Consider the following 24,056-nt stretch of genomic DNA (forward strand, 5'->3'; position numbering starts at 1 on the left):
TTGACATAAACCAGGATAAATAGGGGAATGAGTTCCAGATTTGGCACAGGCTCATGTTATTTATTACAAACTAAAAACCTATGTTGTTTCTGGGGCTGCCATAGTGTCAAATTCCAGGGACCACTTTCTTCACATTTATTTTTGTCCAAGGCTCACTGGCTATTATTATAGTGAACCTGATCCCAAAGGGTGGCCCCAGAAACAGTTCAGCCTCAAGGGCTTGGGAGGGGCTGTTTATTCAGGCAGGAAACAGCTCACAGAAACTCCACCCGCCTTTGGGAGTGGTTGCCTTGGGAGACCTTTCAATCCCCTCAGACTGGGGCCTCTGGCTGGCTAAACTCCTCTACTATTTCCACAAAAACAGTGTCTGCATTTGAGTGGAAAGAACATGTGTACGAGTTAGGACTTGCTCTTTTTCAGGATGAGAATTTCTGATCCATAGACAATCTTTTTTGAGAGTAGATGAAATCTGAAATGTGGCCATACAGAGTAAGGTTTGTTAGGCTTTTAGGTTTCACTTTGAAAGAAACATGATACAGAAGGAAATCGTGCTGGCTTAGACAGTCACCATCTGTATTTGTATTTAAAGTATAGAAATCATTAAATATTAGGGCTAAAAGAGACTTTATTTATTATCTAGTCCCCCTTCCTTCTTCTTAGATATGAGGAAGTTAAGATACGAAAAAGTATCTGAGAGTGACGGAGATTAAACTCAGGTATATTGACTTCCAGGATAGTAATTCCTCGGATATCATTTGGAACCTGGAGGATTGAGGTTAGACTCTAGGAAGCTTGGTGAAAATACTATATTTTCTTTGTATGATATGACTATCTACACAAATGCTAAAATAATTTCAAATGCTGTAAAAATTTTAACAGTTTTTACATGGTTTAAAATGTTTTAGTCTATGGCCATGCCATCCTGAACAAGCCTGGTCCCGTCTGACCTTGGAAGCTAAGCAGGGTTGGGCCTGGTTAGTGCCTGGATGGGAGACCACCTAGGAAGACCGGGTGCTGTAGGCAGAAAAAAAAAATGTTTTAAAAACTGTAAAAACTTAAAGCCATCTATATCTCACAGACACCTGTAACGTGTGACATGCCCACTGAGAAACTCAATAAATCAATTTACCTTAAGAGCCGGTAAATCAACTAAAAGAAGAAATGAAATACTGCCATTTGCAACAACGTGGATAAGCGAAATAAACTAGACAGAAAAAGTTGAAAATCACATGATATCACTTATATGTGAGATATAAACCTAAAATCAACAAATGAACAGGACAAACAAACAGAGACTCATAGACATGGACTATAGACTAGTGGTTACCGGGGGTGGGTGGAGGGAGATAGATAGGGTAAAGGGAGTCAAATATGTGGTGACAGAAAGAAATCTAACTATGGGAGGTGAACACACAGGGTTAATATATATATATGTCTCACTGTTATAGTGTAGAGCTAAAACATTGGATTTGGTTAACCAATGTCACCATAATTAATTAATTAATTAATTAAAAATAATAATAAGAAGAAGAATAAGAAAGACTTGACAAAGCCCTCTAAAGTACAGGCCCGTTCCCACCCAAATGGCCAGGCTTAGAAATCTGAGTGTCTGTGAGGGCAAAAGAAATTCAGAAGCTTAGGGTTGGCAATGACCAGGCCAGGCTAGGCTAGTCCAGTTGAGCATGTCCACTGTACTTGGGGCTCAGGGGTTCTGAATCCAGAGAATCCAGGAACTGGAGACAGAAAGGAAGGATGGGCAGAGACAGGAAGTTTGGGAGCAAAGAGGTAGGAATCAGACACATAGGACTTTGTTCAGCTAAGGATGAGCCCATCATTCTGAAACGATTTTAGCATGGTCCTTCATGGCTTAGGCTATGAAGTGTATCTATCCTGAAATGCAGCAATACTAATATGAGATCACACTGATAAAATGAGCACATATAAAAACCACAAAGTGACTGAATGCCTAAAAGTGTGGATGTAGAGATAGAGTGGGGAGGGCAGGATGTCAGGGAAGAAAAGCAAACTTTCCTTAGTAGGGCAGTAACAGTGAACACTAGCCTCTGCTACTCAACACTTTTATCCCTCTCTCACTGATCAACCCTTACACTTTCTTTTTTTAATGAACCTTACTTTTTCAGAGCAGTTTTAAGTTCATAGCAAAATCGAGTGGGAAGTACTGAGAGTTCCCATGATAACATCCCAGTGGTACATTTGTTAACAATCGATGAACTTACATCATTATTACTCATATTACTGCATACATTTATAATGTACATTAGGGTTCACTCTTGGTGTTGAACATTCCATGAATTTAAAAAAATATATATTATGAATGTAATCCACCATTAGAGCATCAAACAAAATAGTTTTAGTGCTCTAAAAATCCGCAATGCTCTGCCTATTCGTTCATCCTTCCCCTCTAACCTCTGTCAACCACTGATCTTTTTACATTTCCAGAATGTCACACGGTAGGAATCATATAATATGTACACTTCTCATATTGGCTTTTGTACATTTCTCCATATTGTTTTTGGCTTGCTAGATCATTTGCTTTTAGCAATGAATAATATTTCATTTTCTAGAGGTCACAGTTTATTTATTCATTCACCTACTGAAGGACATCTTGGTTACTTCCAAATTTTGGTAATTATGAATAAAGCTGCTATAAACATCCTTATGCAGGTTTTAGTGTGGACATAAGTTTTCAGCTCCTTTGGGTAAATACCAAAAAATGCAATTGCTAGATCAAATGGTAAGAATATGTTTAGTGTTGTAAGAAAGAGACAAACTGTTTTTCAAAATAGCTATACCATTTTGCATTCCTCCCAGCAATGAATAAGAGTTCCTGTTATATGGATAAACTTATTTTTTTAATCGGTAAAATGGACATGTAGAAACAGGTTTACTAACTAATTCACTTCCACTAGATGAAGGACTGGAAATGTTCTAAAAAAAAAAATTTAACTATTGGTTTCCATTTTTCTGAAGCTCTCTTCTCTCTTCAGTTTTGTTTGTTTGTAATTCTATGTACCTAAAAACATGCCGAGAGGTACAAGAAAGGGTGACTAAAACAAGCCACTGACTCTCAAGAAGCAGCACAAGGCCATGCACTAATTGCTTCAGGAATTTCAGCTGACCTCTAGTGCACTTGTTCATTTTAAAACTATCCAAATTAGGTGGGCCGCTGCTAAGAATGAGTGTTGTTTGCATTTCCTTTTGAGGTCAATGTCTACTTCGATGAGACTGGAACCAATTTTCAGTTCCTTAGCTACATAAGGAGTTGATAGAAAAACCAAAGCCAAAGGGCAGTACTTTCCAATTCATTTCAGTATAATGTTGGAGTTGATTTGTTTCTGTCAGCGTTATTGTAGCATCCTTTTAAAATCACCCCTCCCCATCCATTTCCACCCACAGCTGTCCACTGGCCTGCCTCTTTCATCTGGCTCCAACGCCTTGGTTCCACCTATTCCAGTCAAATAGTTTCTTTCTAAAATACTCTCCCTTGGCTCACTGACCTGAAGTTGACAACTGACTCCTGAATAATTTAACTCCTTTCTTGGAACTGCCTCCTCTTAAGACTTCTCTTAACTTTCACTTTTGATCATAGGAAGAAAGTAAAGGTGTTAGAAACTCATGACATAACTGGCTAAGGAGTACACTGACCTTTCTCCGCACCCACACACACACACAGCAAGGGCTTTTACTCACCCAGACATATGGGCATAATATTACCTTAGCTTGATCTGTATTCATCACAAATCCCACCTTTACTCACACTTGAGGATGATTATTTGACTGTGATACTCTTTTTCAGTTAGGAGGGGATAGGGTATGGAATGAAGAGATAAGATTGATTCATACTATAATTCAACTTTGAACAATTCCAGCAATATCAACTATAATTCAATCTAAAATTTCACAATATTTGGTAATATTGTTCTCAGAGGTAATTTTGAAATATGCATCAAAACCTTAAGAATATCTATACTAGTCAAGAGTCTTGGTGGCCTAAAGACAAAAAGCCAGCTCAAATTATTTTAAGCAAAATGGGGAATTTATTAGGTCAAATAATTGGAAAAGTCTAGGGAACATCTTGCTTCTGGCATGGCTGAAACCAGGAACTCAAATTGTGTCATCAAAAATACCCCTTCTCTCTCAATTTCTCAGCAATACTGAGAGATTGTGGCAAAGATGGCTCTGGCAGTTCCCATTTAAATGGCCCTTGGTGCCCATAACTTCAGAAGAAAACAGATGTTTGATTCTAAGAATCGATACTTAGAAAAATTTCCTCTTATTGGCCCTGCTTGGATCACATGTCCACTCCTGGACCAGTCACTGTGTTAACCCTGATTAATCCCAGCCATGAGACAGAAAATTCCATCAAGTGTTGGAGAAGCAGTCCCTGAAAGGAAATGGATACTGTGGAATCGGACATCAGTTCAATCATCTGAAAAAGGAAAGAAATTCTGGGCAGTGAGAAACAAGGGGTATCTATATTCAGTGTTTATTCTTTTCTATATATTTATCCTTAGGAAATAATCAAAGGTGTGAGAGAATTACAAGGTTATTCATCACAGAATTATTTATAATAATGCAAAACCAGAAAGAATTGAAATGTTGACTATTAAGGATTAGTTGAATAAATTATGGTACCTGTATTCAGTGGAACACTAAGCAGCCTTTGCAAATGTGTTGTAGAAGAAAACTAATGTCATGAAAAAATGCTCATGGTATGTTGTTAACAACAGTGTGCAGAGCACAGATCCAATTTACACACATTTTTTAACACGAACCTACTTCATCTATAAAAAGCAATGTATAAATGTTATGAGAAATTAAAAATATGTATGATGTTGATTACTTCTAGTTGGAAAAATTGGGAGTAATTTTCATCATTCTGGTACATTTCCCTATTTTCTACAGTAAATGTGCATATTTTAAATTTAAAAACATTATTGAAAACTTTTAAATCCTCACTACCAATTTTAAGCTGATAATGTTATTTCTCTCTGTGAAAGAAGGAGCTGAAATGGAGATCCTAATTACTGGTAAATAGTAATCTTTTGTTAAACTTTAAGAAAATTAATTAGGAAAATATATTATTCACCAGTTTCCTAAGATTAGCTGAGACCCAAATGTATTCTCCATTATGTCACATTTCCATATTTTGAGGCTTTATTTGCATGCACACCACTAAATCTTTCAGAATTAATCAACCATCCAGATCCATGCTCAAAGCACTGGCCCATATATCTGCACAGGGAGAGACTTTTCTAAACTGCATAATTACCCTTGAATGTATCTGGAGAAAGTGAAATGTATTTCCTGCTCCTAGAGACAAGGAATCTTTTTCCATACCATTAGAAATATTCAGATAAGAGGAAACTACTTCAGCAAAACAGGGAGCAATAAACATCCTAAATGAACAAATCTATAGCTCTGAGATCGTTTACTCTACTTGTTTCAGCTTTCCCTGGAGAACTTTCTTTTTGAGTGAAACTTTGCAGCATCCAAAGAGCCTCTGCATTATTCCACCTCAGGAGGAAGAATGGTATCATTGGTCTTTCTCCAGTTTACCAACCAAAAATATCAATAAGTCAAATCTTTATAAGCCCAAAGGGAAAACCATAATTATGCCAGTGGCTTTTAGAGAAGTACAAAATTAGAAGGGAGGACAAAAGGCAACACTCATTCTCATTTATTTCTACCATTACTCATGTCCTTCATTTCACCTACAAGTTAACCCTATTTCCTTTTGAATTACCCAACACAAGAGGCAGCTTGAAGCCATGGGCAGATGTGCTACAGGAGATCTCTGATGAAGATGACATTTCTGTTTCTTGAAGCCCTTCCACCATGGGACACAGGTTTTAAACTAGAAATCAGAAAATCTGAATTGTAGACATACAGTACAGAATAATTTCATTTGCAAAGGTGGTAACATGACTTGTCTTACTTTCTTCACAGGGTGCTGTGAAAATCAAATGAGATAATTGCAGTAATATGATACACAAATAGAAACTAATAGTAGTAATAGTAATAATAACCTCCACCACCAAGGCTCTCTGCATGCCAGGCACTCACTGTTCTACATATATTCTACAGTTTAAGTCATTCAGTCCTTGCAACAACCCCATGACTTTATGTGATGTGATTATGGGACCCAGAACAGGCAACTCTTCATTTGGTAATCTATTTCTTTTGGCATATTTCTAAATAATATGCTTATATGACTATTTCTTGACTTACTAATTTTAGAAACATATTGACTTCTTTTTATGAGGATAAAGCTCTAACTCTGCTTTCTCTATTTTCATTCACTCACTCAATAGAGTTAGGTCGCAATCTCGGGGTAAATCAATAGTATTATTTTAACCATGTAATTGTTGTTTACTATTGAGATAAGTCATGTATTATTATAATCATTTTTGGTTTTATATCTTTTTATTTTCCCTCAAGTTAACTACTGCTTTATTTTTTTTCATTTGCTTAATTTCCAAAGTTCAAAATCCTTAATTTTTTCTATCGATCCACTGTACTTTGTAGCAATGGTTATTTTCCAAATGCCAGACACATCAGTTATTTAAACAAATCCATTTTTCCCTGGAGTCCTCCACTCTGGACCCTTATCCCCCTGCTCCATTCTTGACTGGTCTTTAGACATATTCTGACATCCAGGGGCTTTATTTTTTCATTTTCTTTTGTTGAATCCTCTATTTCCTAGATCTTATTTCTCAGTTGTATTGTTGATGGCTTTATGACAAGTATCAGCACTTTTATTTTTCGGCTTTCTACTACTCACTTTTATCAAATAATGACAGGTGCAAATAAAGTATTCTAAAAGTTACACAAGCTACTGTTTAACAGAAATAACCACAGCATCAAATCAGCAGGTGATGCCATCATGAAAAACCTTCATTCCTCATCTGTATTTAGTGTATGAAAGGCCAAGTGTTACAGGGTAATGTACAAAATGTACTGTCCAGATTGTATTAAAGTATCTGTGAACTCCAGGGAAGCTACCGATTTGGATCCTCTTTAAACCAATATCTTAAAAATATTTCCTTAACTTCTTCTTTTTTTTTTTTGCAATTGATGGGATAAACTGATTTTCTACAAATCAAAATTGCATGCTTTTTCTCTTCATGTCTCTAATCCTTATATCAGAAGTGCGCTCATCCTCTTAAGTTTCCCCAAAACGAAACTCCATTAAACAATAATGTTAGTAATTCAAGTAAATTTTTTCTGAAAATTCCACTGGAGAATAGTGCACAGCTTCTCATACAAAGAAAAAAAGGAAGGAAGGAAAAAAGAAAGAAAGAGAATCCATTAACTGTATCTCTTTTCCAAATCTCTATATTTGGCCTTAAAACCACTCTTTCTCCGTTCAGTGTCAAGCCATCCTAATAACTATCCCTGCCTTCTTGGATGGCTCCCCTCCTGCCTGCCAAACTCTCTCTTATGCCAAACACTTTAGCTCTGCATCAGCCTCTTGTCCCACGTGCACAACAATCATTCGTTACTACTTCTTCCTGCCTTCCAGTATGCCAAAGGCTCTTAGCTTTATCCTCTAGTTAATTTGGATCCATTTTCCTTAGAAGTCAGTGAAAGAGTATTAATAATAAATAAGGTTTCCTCTTATATGTTCAAATTCAAACTAATGGATTTATTATGTGCACTAAAGTAAGAGTTGGACTAATGTCAATTTCTCCACTCCTATAAGAGATACATTTAAAAATATAGGTTTATAGGCACCAAATTTCCAATTTTTTTCAGGTTATGTATTGTGCCACTTACATATTCATGCCTGGGTAGCTGGCTGGCTAGTCCAACATTGAGAGTAGCTTAGTTGAAAGTGGAATAAGTAAAATCAAGGACCACCATGGAGTCTTCCAGAGAAAGGCATGTCACAAAGAGCACCAGGGGTAGGATCTAGAGGTAGAAGACAAAATAGTATCCAGTGTTTGGTTTACTGGACTATGAAGGAGAACTGTTGGACTTTCAGGCTACAAAAGTGGGCAGAGATTAGATTATGGAAGGTCTTGGGGCTAAACCAAGGAGCTTTGGAATTTCATCAATAAAGCAAAAGAGACTTTTTACCTTTTTCAACTTTACAAATAGGAATCTTGACCATGGACTGTCAACAAGGGAATCAAAGGATAGCCTGGAAGTTGCCTTATCTCAGCCCGGCCCATTTCTGGTTGCTGGGCATGAGGCATGTGATACTACACTAACTCAAATGGGCCCAGGTACAGGGTAGTATCTGCAACAGAGAAAAAGAGTAAGCCAAGACAGATGACAATTGGCTTCCTTGGTCTGGACAGAAATCAGAGAAAGACTTGGCTAAAGAAGAGGGTACTCAGGTGGTCCGAAGTACAATGCCCAAAGGACAGACCCAGCTCAGATACAATGACCTCATGAGCAGAGATTGGGCCAATGTGATTTGGAAATCACATGGGACATCGGTCAATTATCTAGATATTTCCCCTGATATAGCTGACTTACATCTGCTAGCACAGAGTTTTGGGAGTGGGATCCAGCTCCAGAAAAGAAAGACTGGGAGGTGCTATTGTGGGTACCACGGTTCTTGTTCTAAAGGAGCACCTGGCTGCTAGTCAAGGTAACTTAGGAGGAGAAACTAGGCAATGCTAAAGGTCTATCAAGGAAAAAGCAAATATCAGGCATGGAAGATTCTGTTGTAAAGGAATCCCAGGGAACATGACTACAGAAGACCAGTGCTAGTACCACCAGATTCTGGGCCCCAGGGTCACGATGTCATCCCAAGCCACCTTGGTGACACTATAGTTACTGAGATAGGTCCTAGAGTGGGCACCTAGCTGTGAGGCAAAGACAGAAAACAAGGTGCAGGCTCATAACTATGCATCACACTTTTCTTTTAAATGTCCCTTGTTCCCTCCTAGTGCTCTCTTGTCCCTGTTCTTTTCTTACATGGCTCCTCTTCTCTAAAATCCATTTTCCTCTCTTCAGATGAGAAGATCCTTTACCTTTTGAATTTTCTAAGCCAGTAATATTTGGTCCTAACTTACAACCTATTTTACATCATATTCTGGTTATTTGCTTACAGATTTCCTCCACTATTTTGGACTTTGGACTATATGTTCTGTATTTTTATAATCTCTCCACAATGTACATATGTATTAAATGTTCATAACCTTTACCCTTTCTTCTAGTTCAGATGTCTGTCTGCAAACTATAGAATGTGAGCTAAATCCAGCCCTCTCTCTACCTGTTCTTGTAAATAAAGTTTTATTGGGATGCAGCTATGTTCATCATTTATGTATTGCCTATGGCTACTTTTGCTCTAAAATGGCAGTGTTGAGTAGTTGCAACAGCAATCTTACAGCCTGCAAAGTCGAAAGTATTTATTAACTGACCCTTTACGAAAAGGTTTGCCAACCTTGTTCATTTTTAGTAAGAAAAGATATTTGCCCCCTGGACTCAATTCATTAAACCACTCACTGCTTTCTCTCTCGCCTTATAAAATCTACAAGCATTAGAATTGTGAAGTATTTTAAGAAATATCATAAGCTAGAATCTCAATTGGGGAAGTGTCAAGTGTCAGTTAAAAACCCTGTAGCAAGTTCTTGTACAACCAAAGAAGTGTCATAAATAGTTGCCACTGAAAAATAATAAGGTGACATTTTAAATTTGTAGATAATTTTCTGAGTTTGGATAATATTCATCTGCCATTTGTGTTCCGCCCCAGCTAGAATTAGTTTCCCCTCCTCCAGTGCTTCCAGAATACTTCATTCTTTCTGTGAGAGCACCTATTTCAATTTGCCTTGTATTAATTTCTTTTCACAAATGTACTTCCAGACTAGGGTTATGAGCACTCTGTGGTAGGAATAATTTTGTCCAACTCTGTAGCCTCCATAGAGGTTTCCCAAAGCAGGTATTGATAAATGGTGACTGAATGAATGTCATTAATGCAAATGTGAAAAATAGGTATACAATAATTGATCTTATGAAAACACAGCAGAGATTCATCACACTGTGCTTTACACATTCACATTTTTAATCCTGTTTATTGTGTTATATCCCTGTTTAATTGGCTCATATCTGTATAGAAAGGAAGTCATTCAAAGAACGCCTACTATTCAATAGCACTCTGCTATTTAAAACAAAACAAAATAATTCTCTTAAAAAGCAAATGCATTGTCTGGGGTCAAGCAATTTTCTCAGGAAATAAGTATTATTGTGAACTGGAAAATCCTTCTGGACTTGGTTCCCTTAACTATTCACTTCGCTTAAATTTTAGTGAAAAATTTTAGTTAAATTTTAGTGAGAAATGAATCCTGTTTAGCAATTCAAGTGACTGGTGATCCAATAGACCTCTGGTTTTCATCTATGTGACTATTTACAGTCCAGGCCCAGTGAAACCTAACTGGAAAAACAAAGCATTCCTAAGGTATTTTATTTGCCTTTGTATAAGTTAAGCTCTCAGTTGCAAGGTGATATAAACGTAGTTTGAATTAGCCTCAGAGAAGGGGATGGAGGCAGGGGTTGCTGCTTTACAAAATCCGAGAAGGAAGTGAATAGCCAAATGATGGGGAAAACTGGGTTGCAGCTGAGCCTCTGAAACAATGGGAGGCAGGGACTGGCACACTCCCAGAGCTTTCTCTTTCTCCATTTGGAATCTCTGCTTCTCTCTACATGCTATCCTTGTTTCATGTGGATCAACCTTCTCTACCAGGACACCTAACCACACAACTTTTTTTTTTTTCTTTTTAAAATATTACAGCTCTTTTTTCCTAGAGAGAGACAGTCCCTCTTAATTCTAACTAGAAAAATCCCAGAAAAAAACCTTTGGACCAAGGTTGTATCAAAACTAAGAGGAGATGAATCATATAAGGAAATGACATTCCTGACACTGCTGTGGGGGTAAAAAAGGGAGGGAGAGGGGGATGGAGAATAGAGGGGGGACAGTTCCTAGAAGAAGGGCGCTGGAAGGATGTTGGGTTGACAATTCTACAGATGCTGCTCTTTTTGAGGGCATGGGTTATCCTTTTTACTAACAAATTCCTAAACTTCTGGAAAGACAAACGAGCTAGTGAAGAGCCATACACTGTATACTTTCCAGAGAACAGACTTTCATCAGAGTAGCACAGATACCCCTCAGCTCAAGGCAATGAGAGGCGAAATATTCATTACATTCAAAGTATAGTCTGTGACAATAGGCTTCCCATCAAAGGGCATTGAGAGAAACTGAAAGAAGCACCTCAAACATACAGCACCTAAAATGGGCCTTTCCAATAAATATTGCGAGGGCTCTGGTCTGTTTTCCTAATGCAAAAAGCTATAACTCTGGACTAACTTATAGTTCCTCCTAACTCTGCCCCAGATAAGACTTCTGCCAGCCCACAGAATACCTTTGTGCAAATTAGAAAGGCACACCTTCCTCGAGGCAGAGCAGCACCCACCCATCTCCCTAACACCATCCCAGGACTCTTGTGGTGGGCACTGAATTTCAGCCTCTACCTAATCCTAAACCAGGAATCCTTGTACAGGTATCCTAACTGCACAGGTATCTATTGATAGGCTGGCTATCCCATAACCAAAAGCAAGGACTTCAAAATCAGTAAAAACAAGACTCAGGTAATAGTTGGGCTCATTGATAAAACAATGGTAGAAATGGCAACAATGGCTGAATTCAAAGGACTCAAGGGACAGACAACCCACCTCCAGGTATTGGAGCCAGGGGGGCACTTCTAGGAGTGGAGAGACCAATGGCAAACTCTGGGGGCTGAGCAATAATGGAAGCAGAGCTAGCTTCTGAGGCTCCTGGAATGATTCAAGGAGCAAGAGTGTGAGGGCCCATGTTTGCCTCTCCCAATTAAAAGCAGGGTTGTTTTTTCTTTTAAATCAAGAATTTATGTAGCAGAACATCTTGAGAGAGATTAAACATTTTTGTCTCTTTTATCTTGGAAACACTAAAAGTGACTCCTTTTGAAGGGAATAGTTGTATAACGATTTAAGGAAAAAAATAATGTCAGGATATAAAAATGCCATTTCCATAAGGCTGTATTCAAACTCATAAGGTAGCCACTCTTAGAAGAGAACCATACCATACCCCCATTGTCTCAGAAGAGGGAAGAATCAGGCCATTTGGCGTGGGTGCTTCCCAATAAGGGTAATGGTACCCTGAAGGAGGAGTAGAAGAAGGGAAAATGATGGAGGTCAGAGTCTGGGTGGGCACCAGAATCTGGGTGTGGCTTTCTGGTGCCATTTGGAGATCAGCATTCACCCTGGAGGTCCTGATCACCCAGAACACTGGGTGACTAGGTGCAGTTTTACTGCGAGTTGGCATTATGCCAGCACCGAAAGCACTGGCCAGAATAAGAGGAGCCATCATCCCAATGCTGCAGTCCAGGAAATAAATGCCCAGGCAGTCTGCCACTGCCCTGTTGAGATCCCTGTTTATTTTTGTGTTTCAAAGGAGCCGCCCATGAATATTCCAGTCACTGCATGAGTCAGTCTTATTCCCCAAAAGCTGCTGAAACGCTGCATCCATTCCACCCTCTCCCCCTATTTCCTGGACTCCACCTGAGACATTGTTCACCAATTTCCCTGGCTATGTATGAATTAGGGGCAAAGCTGGGTCTCATACTCGAACATTACCATGGAGCTCCAGGTTTGCAGATGGCAGGGAAATGGGAAAGAACTGGGCACTAGTTATGTAAATATTTATGTAAATAACTATGTACATAAATATTTTTTAAAAATTACATTTTAATTACTGAAGAAAAAATAAATTATTTAAAATATAGTGAGAAATGACTAGCAATTAGGGGGGAAAATATTAGATCATTACCTCACTGCATATAAATAAACTGTAGACAGACCAAAGATTAAAATGTTACTGTTTTAGAACATAAAAGTAAAAGAAAACAAGAAAAAATAATGGCATACAACTAATGTTGAGTACAAAGAATTGAAAGTTTCTGTTTGGAAAAAAAAAATCACATATAAGGTTGAAACACAAATGAAAAACTGAGGAAAATATTAACAACAATAATACAAGGCAAAGGGTTAATAGCCATAATATTAAAAAGAACTTGTACAAATCAAGGAAAATAAAATCTCCAATAGAAAAAAAAAAGTGGGCAAAAGTGACGAGCAGGTAATTAAAATGTAAATGGTCAATAACTATATGGAAAAAATGTTCAAGAATGCAAATATTGAAAGAGGCAAATTAAAACAATAAGATAATTTTCACCTATCAGATTAGCAAAAATTTTTTAAAATCGCTCAAACTCACACATTGACAAGGTTGGGAGAAATGTGTACTTGGAGAATTTTTCTGGGGGCATTGTAAAACAGTAAATGTAAAACAACTTTTCCAGAGAGTAATCTGACAAGAAGTACATACTCTTTGTTGCAACAATTCTATTTGATATTACACAAATCTGAAAGGATGTATTCACACTTCATTTATTATTTTGAAAAAGAGGAAACAATGTCCCTCAGTAGGGGCTGCTTATGTAAATGTGGTACAGCATCCATTGAATACTATACAGCCCTTAAAAAGAATAATGTAGAATGGCTCCATAGTATAGTGGTTGGTACGTCTGCTTTACACACAGAAGGTCCTGGGTTCATGCCCCAGGTGGAGCCATGGACTAGGCCCCAGAATCAGGCTCCGGGTGCACAGCCTGAGCATGTGGGAGGAGACGCCCCGCCTTCAGAGATCCAGTTCTTAAGGGGAAATGACAACATCCATAGGTCGGGGGTGGAAGTAGGGGGAAGGAGGAATTAAAGAGCGGGGGGGGGGGGGGGGGGAGAATAATGTAAATCTATACTGATGCAGAAAGATGGCCTCAATTACTGATTCTTTGAAGCCCATGCCATTCAATTGGATCTTGCCTTCTCAGAAACATTTGACTCTGCAGGTTAGTTTCCCACCTGGGCTTCCGTGATATCTAATTTTTTTAGTTTTCCTTTTTTCTCTCTGGCTACATCTCCTCAGTGTCATTTATCTCTTAAATGATGCTGTCCTCTGCTCTCCAACATTCCCTGCCAGTGGTCTCATCCACTTCCACATCTCTAATTACCTACCACATTAAGGAGGGCGACTCCTAGATCTACAGAAACAGCCCAGATTACTCTGCTTAACTCCAGACTTAAATATGTATGAGCTTAATGCAGACACTCAATTCTGTCAGTTTGGCCGACTCCTTAAACTTCTCTAAACCTATAGTGAGGGAGAGGAGATGCTGGCAGGTACAGGAAGAGTGAGAGTAGTGAGGCTTATCTCACAGTAATTTTAGTAATTACAGGCTCTATCTGTAACAAAGAGGAAGGGCTTTCTCAATCCAGTACCTTTTTTGGGAATCTCACACCACATGGCCATTTACCCACCCCAGCCATCGATGCCTGCCCAGCTCTGGCTCATGCCAATGGCACGGCCTGTGCTTACTGGAAGAATCAGGGAGACCATTCTGATCTCAGCTTGTCTGTAACTCAGCTAGAGTACAGGGCGACATTTGTCTCAAGGAAAGTGGTCAGTCCTGGGGCATGATTTCAAAATTCTGCTTAATTGTAATTGCTCTTGATAGATAGGTATTAGTTCTTGATGCTCCATAATTATGATAGTCAATAAAAGAACTCTGAAACTGGGAAGAAAAGCAAAACATAGAAGAAAACAGCTAAAGAAATTGCACAGACAATTATACAAACATTCATGGCTATATGCACCTCACATAGTGTGTGTGTGTGTGTGTGTGTGTGTGTGTGTATGTGTGTGCGCGTGCGCGTGCGTGAGTGTGCGGATGTGCCACCAAGCTACTATTCCTTTTAGGAGGAGAAATAAAGGAATATTTATCAAATAGTGATTCATGTTATTTTTATAATAGGTTTTAATCAGTGCAAAGGTCAGATTTGTGTTGCCTTAAATAGTATGGTTAAAGTCTCTGAAATGGGAAATCTTAGCTTGGAATCTTTGTGTCAGCAATGAGCAATTTGTGTTGTCTAGCCTACAAGTCTCAAAGAGCAATTATTTGATTTCCAAGCCTTAAACTCATTCATCAGTTGTAGTTTATAAACTTGGTGCCGCAATTTGTGAGCTGATGTCATGCTTCCAGCAGGGTGGTTTGGAAATAATCCATATGAGGATTCATTTTCAATAAAGGAAGTAAGAGCCGTGGAATTTAGGCAATACCTGGGCCTCTTATCTGGGTAAATTTGAATGTTTGGAAGTACAGTGTGTCTTGTTTATTGAGTGGAGGACCCAGTTAATCTCATATCAGAGTGTTTTTTTATTTTAAAGCTCTATGCTTACAGAGAGAACACACAGAATGGACATGTGTAGAAGGACAAGGATCTTGTTTTGTTCACTGGTATTTCTTCAGTGCTCAGAATAGTTCCTGGCACACGGCAGGCTCTCAGAAAATTTTTGTTGAATGAATTGTCAATACTGAAACTGTGCAAAGGAGAAAGAAAAAAATCAATAGGTATTCAATTGTCAACAAACTCCAGAGAACCCTGAGTAACAATGTCGCAGTTCGAATTTAGTTACAAAGTCTACTGGGTCACAGCAAAATGAACTAAAGGGGAAGGAGAAACCAAGAGTCAGAAGAATAAGGACAGAGGGGACAACAAAACCAGCTCTGGAAACTATACATGGTCCAGCACCAGCTTGTATTGGGTTTAGGCAGGTTGTTCTAATTCTAAGGGTAGGGCATGCCAGTGAAAGTCCCAGGGACAGGTTAGAAGCAAAGTCAGATGGATGGAGAGCAGTCTAGTCCTAGCAGAACTCAGTCAGTGGCTGAAGATACGAGAGAAAGGATTTGGTCTTATAGGGGAGACACCTGGCAAGAACTAAGCAGGGTAGAAGGGCCCGAATATCTGCAAAGAACTAGAGCACAGGATAATGATATCAAAGCCCAAACTTTCTGGGCTACCATGGTAGGTAGATGACTGGGAAGGGTGTAATCTAGTGGATTTACCTGGATGCTCCAGGCATCCAGCTTTCTTGGCAAATCTAATTCTAATGATTTATTAACTGATGGGCAAGAACTCATATCATAAACAAGGCAAGCCTACAGGTAAAGAGAATCAAATCAACCCCCTCATTGTGTGCTCCCATGGTGCCCTTAATATGCTTTGGGGTTAACAAGTGTCAGTGGGATGAGGAGAAAAAGACACCCTCATACATTGTTGGTGGGATCGCAAATTGGTACGGCTGCTATGGAAAACAGTATGGAGGTTTTTCAAAAAATTAAAAATGGATATACCTTTTGACCCAGCAATTACACTTCTGGGCATTTATCCAAAGAAAATCAAAACAATACTTCATTAAGATCTGTGCACTTCAATATTGATGACAGCACAATTTACAATAGTCAAGATACGGAAGCAACCTAAATGCCCATCAACAAGACGATTGGATAAAGAAATTATGGTTCATATATACAATAGAATATTAATCAGCCATTTTAAAAAAATGAAATTCTACCATTTGCAATGACATGGCTGGACCCATAGGTTATTATGCTGAGTGAAATAAGTCAGACAGAGAGAGATAAATACCATATGATTTTACTTATATGTGGAAGCTAAGGAACAAAAAGAACAAACTAATCAAAAACAGACTCACAAATATAGTGGACAATTTGGTGACGGACAGAGGGGAGGGGGGTTGGAGGGCTGGGAGAATAGGGTAAAGGGTAAAAAAGGTACAAATTAGTAGTCGATAGTTGGTCACGGGGATGGCAGAGGGAATGTAGTTAGTATTAATATGATGGCTAGGTGAAGGGCCAGGGGAGGGAGGGAGCAATTAGGGGGATCGTTTTGTGAACTATATAGATGTCTAACCAATATACTGTATACTTGAAACTAATTTAAATAAATAAAAATTTTAAAATGCTTTGAGGTTAACACCCATCTCACTTGAAATTACTTCAACAACTTTTATTCCTTAGTGGTGCAAAGGACTGTTTTTATACTGATTACCACTATATCCCCAGCACCAATATTTGGCACATAGTATGACGGGAAGAAAGAACCAGGGCCTCTCTATCAAAGAGCCTTGAGAAAGCAGAGACAGACTCTGTGACTGACCAGACTTATATCCCAGCAGTATATCTCACCCCTTCTACCTCTTATTTCTTTGCAATGGTCTGGACTGGCACAGAGAAGAAGGCAGACCAGAGTCATGACCAGCCTTGAGGAGCAGAGCTCAACAAGGCAGCTCTGCTATGCTGTCACTTTTTTCCTGAGTGGCACCAGATTTTCCATGGCAATTAGACACTTTGCTCTTTGAATAATGTATTTTCATGCCAGCATTTTCTTCTACATTAAAGAAGAAAGCTAGTAAAATAGTATGAGTTCCAAGGAGAGGAAAGGTGAGAACTAGAGAAAGGAAAGAGGGAAAGGAAAAGAAGGAAAGTCAAATATCCCATTACCACTTGCACCGGGGCTGGATTTGGGTTGTTAATCGCCCTGCCTCCCAGTTACTGCCCCTGTTGCCATCTCCTGCCTTCCATTCGCCCACACACAGCAGCTGCAACAAATCACGACCTCAGGAGAACCAACCTAGAGACCGGGAGCCCTGCCCACCACATGCGAGCACAGCAGCCACCTTTGTCCTGACCTCCTGACTTTCGTACCACATACGATGAAGTTGTTATAGTTACTAATCTTTTACAGCTCTTCTCCTTGTAGCCTTAGCATCCCAATCAGTGAGACCGAGCTGACGGTTTTACACTCTAGACTGCCTCTGAAGCCAAAGCTAATACACAACTGAAAGAAGAGCGGAGGATAGGAGAGAAAGACTCTCTGTGTGTATATGTGTATTTTTAAACTAATAGGAAAAACGTATAAATAGAATTCCAACGGGACAAATTCCCATCCAACAGGAAATTGTAAATGGTTCTAAGAAATACCAAAGAAAGTAAATTGTCTGCCATAAAACCACAGAATAACATCATTGCCCCTAAAAAGACTTGGTATCTGAAAAAAAAACATACACTGGTCCATGAAGCAAATGGATGATGGGAACATATTTGGAATGTGGGATTCTTTGCTCCATATTTTTACATCAAATAAAAATAAAGAATTTCAAGCAGAATCCTAAGAGGGTGGGGTTGTGGGTGGGGAAATGAACAAAGAAAATGGCTTGGAACTAGCAGAAGAAATTTTCAGAAAGAGAGAGAGGGTCTAGCATATACGGAAAGGGCGAAGAATATCAATAGCTCATTCACATGTATTAGTCTCTTAGAAAGGAGAGGCCTTTGACTTTTCCTCATAACACCTTCTTCTGGTTAGTGTTCACTGGGCCCCAGATGGGAAGCGGAGTAGTTAGAACTTCCAGCAAGTTCTGCTCAGTGAGACAGGTGGTCTTGGAGTGAAGCCCAGGGATCTGTTACCAGGTTACTCTTCTAGGAAGTAGAAAACTGATTAGAGGAAAGACAAGGTACCATTGGGTTGAAACACATTTTAAAGATTTCATCAATGCAGTAATTGCCCTTAGACACTCTTTATTGGTTTGGGATCATGTTTTCTTTTTGAATGACAAAGCTAATCTAATACAGAAATATCTAACTGTTGTGTAAGGGAGCTATGAATATATGTCCTGTGGGGCTACAGAGTATAAATGCAAAATGCAATTTATTGGGAGGAGCCTAGAAAGCATAGAAGAAGCCGAGCAATCCCCTAAGTGTCTTCCCCCAGGAAAGCGTGCTTAGACCTATTCACAAGGACCTGCTATACAATGCTCTGTACTTCCAGAGTAAGGTGACTGTGTGACAATGGAAGCTTCCAGATCAAGCTGTTAGAAAGGGAAGCTGTCTCTCATTTCTATGGCAAGATGACAATAATACCTATCTCACAAAGTTATTAGGAAAATGAAGATAATTAATACTTATAAAGCATATAGAACACACTACCTAGCACATAGGAAGCTTTTAATTTTTTTAATTTTAAAGTTTGTATCAAGTACCAACTATGAACTAAATGCTGTTTTAGGTGATGAAAATACAATGGAGAACATGACACTTCTATTCTAGTAGAAGGTCAGATAATGAACCAATAAACAACACAGTATATAATACAATGGCATGTAACAATAAACACTTTAAAGAAAATAAAGTGACGACAATGCTTTTTACGTAGGGTGGCACAGAAAGGCTCTAGGAGGACATGACACATGACAAAGATCTGAAAGGAGTGAGGACACAAATCATAAGGATATCTAATGGGAAAAGTATTCTAGGCAAAGGAAATAGCATATACAAAGGTCCTGAGGCAGGATCACGGTTGGCGTATTCCCAAGAGAGCAAGAAGGCCAATGTGGCTCAAGAGGTGTGAGTAAAGGAAGATGATAAGAAATGAGATTGGAGAAGTAGGAAGGGGACAGATCACACAGAGTCTTGTAGGCCATGATAAGAACTTTGGATTTTGTTTAATATTAGTTGTAAGCCATTGAGGAAGATTGAACGATGAAGTGTTATTATCTGACACATCTGTAGAAGGGTTGTAAGGGTAAGAAAGAAAGCAGGAAGAAATGCTTGGAGACAGTACTTGAGAGGTAAGGTGCTGGTGCCTTAGACTCAGCAGTGTCAGTAGAGGTGATAAGAAGTTGGATTTGAAGGAGAAGTTATAAATCTTGTCAGGTTGAATACAAGGTGTTAGAGAAAGTATAATCACTAAAGCATTTGTTTAAGCAACTTGGGAGGTGCCACATTCATTGAGATGAACATCATTCAGGAAGGAGCCATTTGGATGGGCGTGGGAGTATTCAAAAGTTTGGTCTTGGATATGTTAATTTGGAAATATGAGTTAGATTTAGACATCCAAATCTAGTAGGCAGTAGCAATGAGAATCTGTAGTAGGACATTAATCGAAATAGTGACTGCAGCAAGCATTTCCTGAGACACATTTGAGGGACCATACAGGGAATGTCCCAGGATAAAATAGGAGCCACTCTGCCGAAGAAGAGGACGAAAGGAGAAAAGGAGGCACAGAGGTTCACAGGCCCGTGTGGAGGACTGCATTAGCAAAATGACAGTGGCAGCATTTAGGCAGGTAGGGGAGGGGAGTTTCTTAACTGGGTCCATCTAGCTTCGGTGTCTCACTCAATTTTACCCTCTCTATAGATTCTGAGATTGAGGGTATGAGGCAAAGATAAACCGTTTAATATTTCTAAGCCTCCTGTTTATAGCTATAGAGTCAGAAAGATAGACTAATAATACCAATGAGAGCTAAAAATTATTGAATGTTTTTCTATATGCCAGGCCCTGTACCTGTCACTTTCTAAGCATCGTCTCATTTAATCTTCACAATAACTCCAAGAGACAGATGTCATTGTACAGATGAAGAAACGGAGATTTAGAGAGGCCAACCAACTTTTACAGGATCACGTGGTTTGCAAACGGTTAAAGGACAGAGGATCGAGATCCAGTCTGACTCTAAAGCCTGCTCAACTATTCTGCTTCTAGTTCTCATGCCCTGTTACTGTAGGATAAAAATGTCACCTCGTATATGTATTATATCATAAAGCATGCTTGAGAAGCACTGGCATGTTGAATTCAAGGTGCCTTATGGCAGTAGCAGCTGGCCAACATCAAATGATGTGGTAGGCTGAATGGTGCCCCCTCCCCATGGCCATCAGCATGTCCATATCCTAATCTCTGGAACCTGTGACTGTTAAATTTGACAGCAAATCAGATTTTGCAGTTGTAATTAAGTTGGGGTTCTTGAAATGGGAAGATTGTCCTGGATTATCTGAGAGTTCTTCTAACAGAGAATGCAATGTGAACATAGAGCAGAGATTGAAATTTGAAGATGCTACAATGCTATCTTTGAAAATGGAAGAAAAGTCCATGAGCCAAGGAATGCAAGAAATACAGCTCTAGAAGCTGGAAAGGCAAGAAAACATCCTCCCTTAGAACTTCCAGAAGAAATCAGCCCACTGACACCTTGACTTAGCCCAGTGAAGCCAATGTTGGACTTCAGGCCTCAGAACTGTAAGAGAAAATCTGTGTGTGTGTGTGTGTGTGTGTGTGTGCGCGCGCGCGTGTGTGTGCGTGTGTGTGTGTGTGTGTGTGTGTGTGTGTTTTCCCCTTTTTAATTCCCTTCCCCAGCTACTTCTACCCCAGACCTATGGCTGTTGCCATTTCCCCTTAATAACTGGATCTCTGAAGGCAGGGCGTCTCCTCCCCACATGGGGCCTGGCACACCCAGGGGGCCAGGTCTGTGGCTCCACCTGGGGCACAAACTAGGACCTCCTACATGTAAAGCAGATGTGCTAACCACTACCCTATGGAGCCATGGCCCTGTATGGTCTTTAAACTGTGAAGTTTGTGGTAATTTGTTATAGCAGCAATAGTAAACTATTATGAATGGGTTAGTGTATCAGGCATGGCAGCTACTAGATAAGGACCTGAGAGCTAGAATGAATGAAATGATGAAAGTCTCTGGACATCTTCAAGGGTAGGATAGTCTGTGAGAAAAGCTAAGTGGCCTCAAGCTGATGATGGCTATTATTTCTTTTTTTAAATTTAATTATTATTATTATTATTTATTATTATTATTTTTTAGGCGAGGCAACCCTTAGTTGACCTCACAGATTGCAAGGACCTTGTCAGTTTACAATCCCTTATTTTTATTTTTATTTTTATTTTTATTTTTATTTTTTATGCCTACGGCACCTGGTCCTCCTAGGTGGTCTCTCATCCATGTACTAACCAGGCCCAACCCTGCTTAGCTTCTGAGATCAGACGGGATTGGACTTGTTCAGGGTGGCATGGCCGTAGACTGGCTATAATTTCTAACACAGCTCGCACAAGGCTGATGAAGGTCAGGACCTGATTTTCTGCTATTAAAAAATGTGTTCAATCAAACTAGCTTCTGCTATTCCAATCAGGGTTTTTTCTAGGTAGAGGACTGATACACTTCCATCAGGTGAGATTGGGTCCCAGGCTTTGGGGGTCGAGGAATGGCATTTTGACTCAGCACCTAGCACAGTGACTTGTATATAATAGAGCTCCAGTAAAGTTTGTCCCTTGTTTTCTCTTGAACAGTGTGGCTCAGAAACAAGAAACACATACTTATCTACCCACATTTATACATATCTCGGAATTGAGATAAATGCTTTCTCACTCTGGTTTCTAGATAAAATAAAGTTCTGGAAAAAGAATTTCTATCCAAACATGAAGGAATAGAGAAAATAATTAGACATAAGGAGTGGCTATGATTCTAAAACAAATTATGCCATTTTCCACAAATATCCAGACTCGTGGTCATTCTGCCTATAGAAGTAAAAAATGTCAATATTAGGAAAACAAGTTACCACTGTACCTGTGTGTGTATGTTTTTATGTTTAAGTTAACCAAAGAGATTTTTAACAGAAGGAAAAAACGCACCAGCATTGTTATGAGGCGCTTAGTGCTGTTCGATTTGCTTTACTCAGATGGAAGAGAAAACAATTTTTTCTACTAAAAATATGTTAAAACACCAAAATTTCTTTGACCTTGCACCCTCCCTTATCTCTTCTACATTCTGTTTCCTCCTCCTCTACCCATCCAGACTTTTTAGAGTAGTCTACACCTGCTGATAGCCTCACTTCTTCAACCTCTGACCCTGTTGATAGTTGCAACATAGCTCTGTCCCAAGCATTCCACTAAAACACGATTTGCAAAAGTGATCAGTGACCTTTTGTTGAGAAATCCAGTGACCACTTTTTGTTCTTATTTTAGTGGATCTTTTGGCTGAATGTAATGCTGGAGACAATTTCTTTCTGGAAATTCTCAACCTTTAGCTTTGGTGGCACCATACTTTACTGACACTCCTGAAACCTTTCTAACCATTTCTTCTTGGCCATCTTCAGAAGCTCCTCTTCCACTATCCACTCCATAAATCTTGACACTCTCCCATATTTTCTGTCATTGGTACAGGGAAAAGAGTGGCAGCCCTTACTCTTGTGTGTTTGCTTTTTCTGATCCACAGAATAAAAATTGAGCTACTCTGTCTTTACCTTCTAGAACTCTCTCCTCTCTCTTTACAATGAACAGCTTTAAGTCCCCTCCTGTATTGGGCTGTTTCTGGAATTGGTATTTTTGCTAAGGAGCTACCTCTATGTGAAATTTCCCCATCTGCCTCCCATATTCCTTTCTCCTGGTGAACTTTATCTTCTCATTTGAGACTCAGGACAAAAGCACATTCCTTAGAAAATTCATACTGATCCCACCTTCCCAGACGAGGTCAAGTGAAGCATCCCTTCTCTGTGTTCCATCTGAACTCCAAGTTCCCATCTATCATTGTACATTATCTGTTTATGCATCTGGCATACCCCCACTAGGTTGTCAGTCACTTGAAAGTAGAAACCATATCTTATTCAACTTTGAATGAATTCCCATGGCTATCTTAGTGCAATGTCTGGACCAAGCAGCCATGGAAAGCCCACGTGGAAGATAATCGCACCCTTGGCTGCCAACCTTAGCTAGCTACAGCTACATTCAGTACCAACGAGCCAGCTGTGAGAATGAATAACCTTGAAAGTGGGTCCTCCATTCTCCAGTAGCAGTTGAGCCACCTAGATGACATCAAATGCAACAGAGAGATGAGCTATGCCAAGTCCTGACCAGATTGCAAAATTATAAACAGATCATTGTTATTGCTTTAAGCTACGAAGTTTCAGAATGATTTGTTTTACACCATTAGGTAAAATAAATGATGTGGCTCTGTTGACTAAAATCGGAATCTTTGATTGTGACTTTTTCTCCTTTGTTAACCATATTGCTTTCATTCATTTAACTTATTCATACTTTGATATTCCCTTGTTCAATTTTTGATAATGTACCTTAGTGATTAGTTAGGATGATTTCTCAACATTAGGAAATGCCGTGAGAAAATACACATATTTGATGTATGTGATTTCCCAGTTTTAATCAATATAAGAATCATTTTTATTTAGGAAAATATTCTTTTTCACAGCAACATACCAGGTTGCTTTTGCAATAAGCAGGAATTTACTAGAGAGAAATATAAAGGCATGTGAAAGCTCATGTGCCTCTGAATGCATCTTATTCATGTCT

At 39.2% G+C, this 24,056-nt stretch overlaps 2 pseudogenes; one reads left to right on the forward strand and one right to left on the reverse strand.

Moving 5' to 3' along the window:
* Positions 1–904: 904 nt before the first annotated feature.
* On the forward strand, positions 905–1,023 carry LOC118614577 (annotated as a pseudogene).
* A 20,636-nt stretch (positions 1,024–21,659) lies between these two features.
* Positions 21,660–21,778, reverse strand: LOC118614702 (annotated as a pseudogene).
* Between the last annotated feature and the right edge of the window lie 2,278 nt (positions 21,779–24,056).

Source organism: Rousettus aegyptiacus, unplaced genomic scaffold (assembly GCF_014176215.1).
Source record: "Rousettus aegyptiacus isolate mRouAeg1 unplaced genomic scaffold, mRouAeg1.p scaffold_m13_p_2, whole genome shotgun sequence".
Lineage (NCBI taxonomy): Eukaryota > Metazoa > Chordata > Mammalia > Chiroptera > Pteropodidae > Rousettus > Rousettus aegyptiacus.